The 3,994-nt window shown below is 46.2% G+C and overlaps 1 pseudogene; it reads right to left on the bottom strand.

Moving 5' to 3' along the window:
• Positions 1-325: 325 nt before the first annotated feature.
• LOC116847128 overlaps positions 326-3,994 on the bottom strand; it is a 14,530-nt pseudogene continuing 10,861 nt past the window's right edge.

Raw genomic sequence — 3,994 nt, 5'->3', positions numbered from 1 at the left:
AAGCTTGGATTCGGGGAGATATTCGCCCTATTGAGAAAAATACCCTCGACTTTCTCGTATTCGCGCAGATACCGTTCCTTGCCGCCTTCGTTATTCGCGCATTCGTTCAACCATCCGGCTGGCCTCTTGCTTCAATTGCAGAAAGCATTTGATATACTCGGCGAACAATCCCCCCCGCCGCGTAACCGGATCGCGTGATTTCGTAGCTCCATATTTCGCTCACGCTCGTGACGCGATAACCTTTCTGGATAGCTTTGCGTAACTCACAAGACACCCACGCGCCTTCGAATTCGCGATCGGCAGGGTCGTCTGGCGTACACGCGGTCTAAGAAAATGTCTCGCAGCAGCTGCGACAAAGCGCGAATAGCAATTTTCCGTTCACGCGATAAGAGAGTACCGGATGGAAGAGATCACGCGGCGCGAGCACTCTGCAACGTACGAGACCTTCTACGGCGTAAAAGTTAAAATCGGGGCCTGCTCCGATCAAGGCGCAACACTACTCACCCACGTAAATGTCCGAATGACCGAGCGAAAAAGCGCCCGTCTTCAGCACATACGGGTACAAAGAACACACGTCCACGTAGCGTATCTTCTCCGTACCCGTAACTTCGTACCGCGTGACGATATTTTCCGTACGCCCGCCGTAGAACGCCTCGCGAGGTTCGAGGGGATTGTTTCTCAACATGGGATGATTCTCAACAAATTCGCGTATCTCACGTATCTCACGATTCGTGTATCTCACGATTTTCGCGCAGCTCCCGATCGAAGATACACTCCCACTTTTCCGTAACGACGTACACCCGTTTTCTAAGACGACACGTCGTCGCGAGTGTGCGCTCGTAACGCGCTTCGATCGTATCCTCGCGCGACACGGTTGAGAGCGGTCTGTCACGGTTCACGCAAAAACACTCGGGACATTCGTGTCAAAAACAGCCGTGAAACTGCAGCACGTGACACTGCCGGAGATTCTCCGTCTTATAATATAATATCCGTCGACGAGCGGGCCTTCCGATAAACGCTCTTCTCGACCTCTCCCCGCGTGAATTATCGTGCGTCTGAACTCATGCTCCATCAGCAATAACCATTGCAGCGCTTTACACGATTGCGCGTTGACACCCCTGTAACCGCCTAGCGGGATTATCCCAATCTCCTTTTCGCGCAAAAAGTTTTTGCGAAAAACTTTTATACACGTGAAAGCGATAGTCGTGCATTCTTCGAACAGGCACACGTTTTCGCGGTCTAGGAAAATTGTTCGATAGGCCAGACACGCTCGTCGAAGAATATCTACGTTATTCCGGCAATAGCGCACCATCTCCTGTTGAAAATTGAACACCGCGTTTTTACCCGTCATTTCCGCGTGCCACGTTAAAAATTGTTCGCGTTCGTCCGATTTCATCGTATCCGGTGAATAATAATCAATATCCGAATATATCAATTATAATTTTAATTTTTAATTGTGTTGAATAAATGCGAAAGTACGCTTTTGGCGACGGAATTCTTCAGTCCAAAAGCTTTCGGTAACGCCGACAGCCGCATAGGCATGTAGTTAGCGCTATCGAGAAATTTTGTCCATCCCACGGTTAGTAATACAATTTTTGTTCCGTTTAATATTACTTTCGGCTCGTCCGTCCTACCGCTCTCGACCAGGTAGCGCAAGATGAACTGCGAGTCAAACGCTACCGCATTGTGCGCGATACAGATGAAGCAGGAGAAACGCTTCGTCGTTCTCGTTGCAAAATCGACGAATTGTTTTACCGGATCATCGCGAAATACAAATTCGCGCACCCCGCACCAACGACATCGCGACGCCATATCGTCCTCTCCCAGGCAAGCTTCGCACGTTTGCTGCGCGATGCAGAGAGTAACTACGTGTGTTTTAACGTTCGCGCACCCTTTGAGCATTTCGTCTTGTCGCGTCTCGAAGTCGTAAAATATAAACGCGGCGCGGCCCTTCCGATCTGTTCTCGCATTGTCATTATCGTCGTTATCATCGGTCTCGTCGACACTTTTGAGTTCTTTCGCGTTGACCGATGCCGATACGCGACCCCCTCGAAGCGGCCGCATGAAACACAAGTGATTCAGCGGTTTCGACGCGCAGCATATGCGACAATAAGCCGCGCCGCACGCGTGTTTTGCGCCCGATCTTTTCAAACGCCCGTAATCGCTGCAAAATCTCACGGCGTCGCAAACACTCGACGGTGACTTGCCGGCGTAAGGTTTCGGCGCGCAATGACGTTCGAAACAGCTCTCGCTGTAAAACACGCGGTTACACGTGTCACAGGCGATCAATCGCGCGTCTAGCTTCTCGCACGGCGGCGCACCGAGGCATTGCGGACACGTATTTGAGCACCGATGACCCGTTTCACGATGGTAACCTTTGTTACAGGGAACGCAATAATATCTACTAGCTGAGGCGGCTTTTAAATTTAAAATAGGCTTATAATGCCGCTCGTAATACATTATATTTAGTGTATACTTGGCTATACGAGAACGAGAGGTTAGCGTCGAATGTCCGTCATATAACGAAGGGATTCCGCGACCGAAACTCCTGAAATTATAAATGACAATCGCAATATTTTCCAGTGAGTGAAGCTGCTGAAAACACTCGATCTCCGGAATACCGCATCCTTCCTCGGGTATAACTATAGCGGCGTTTCTCGTTAATTCTTCCGCCAAACGTTTTTGCAACGTGGAATATGGGTGTCTTATATTTTCCCATTTTCTATGAAGTTTGCCCGTGCGTACTGTACCGCGTTTCGCAAACGCGAGCTACGACGAGGGAGCGCGAGAGACACATATTATCCCGATTATTTATATTTAAAATCGAGCGTTTTACCACATTTTCGCGCGTTAATTTATTCGATTTTCCCCCTCGGCCCAAAGGCATCCCGACATTGTACACCGTTATTAAAAAACGTTCCGCGATATCGTGACCCCCGGCGCACAGGTCCCGCGGGACATATTTTGCTTCAAAAGTCTCTACAAGTCGCAAATCTCAATGGATTTTCAAATTTTTTTTTAAACATTCGTCAGTGAATGTGTAACAAAAAAAACGAGCTCGATTTTCGATTAGACATGCGAAAAATTGTTTATTTAATCAAAAGTAACGAAATTTTTATATTCTACGATTATCCCGGGAAGTTATTGCTTCAAAAATCTCTAAAATCCGCAAATCTCTTTCAGAAACGGAATGTAAGAAAAAAGTTTTTAATATTCTGTTTTATAATCCAAGATGATGGCCAATATGGCGGACCAAAAATTTCAAAATATGATACATTTTTACGAAAATTCGTATAGTAAGGTTTTTTGGGTCGCTGAAAATGAATAAACACTTACTTTTCCAAAATTCATTATGGCGAATCCAATATGGTTGCCTGAAAATCTAAAAATTCGACATTTTTCGGTTATACGGCCAAAATTTGAACCAAATGATGAACAACTTTCCATGATACTGAGTATTTCGGGAGATTTTCTATAGTTGAACACTTTCGCTGAAAAATGCTTTTCCGTGAAAAATCAAAATGGCGGAGCAAGATAGCGGACACAAAACATCTAAATTAAATACATTTGCAAAAAATACGTATATGGGGGTTTTTCTGGAGTCGTTGAGAACGAATATACCTTTTTTCTACAATTATAATGAAAAGAACCACTATACAATTACATTTTTCAATTAATTATCAAGTCAAGTCAAAATCTTCTGATCCAGCCAGTCAAGGCAAGATCTGTCGAGTTTCCAGCCAGTTAAGGAAAGATCTGTCGAGTTTCCAGCCGGTTAAGGCAAGATCTGTCGAGTTTCCAGCCAGTTAAGGGAAGATCTGTCGAGTTTCCAGCCAGTCAAGGCAAGATCTGTCGAGTTTCTAGCCAGTCAAGGCAAGATCTGTCGAGTTTCCAGCCGGTTAAGGCAAAATCTGTCGAGTATCCAGCCGGTTAAGGCAAGATCTGTCGCGTTTCCAGCCAGTCAAGGCAAGATCTGTCGAGTTTCCAGCCGGTT

This window comes from Odontomachus brunneus, unplaced genomic scaffold (assembly GCF_010583005.1).
Source record: "Odontomachus brunneus isolate Ranch 3 - 2012 unplaced genomic scaffold, Obru_v1 Obru_scaffold_074, whole genome shotgun sequence".
NCBI classification, from domain to species: Eukaryota; Metazoa; Arthropoda; class Insecta; order Hymenoptera; family Formicidae; genus Odontomachus; species Odontomachus brunneus.
The sequence above is the reverse complement of the archived record's forward strand: the minus strand, read 5'-3'. Positions and strand labels throughout refer to the sequence as shown.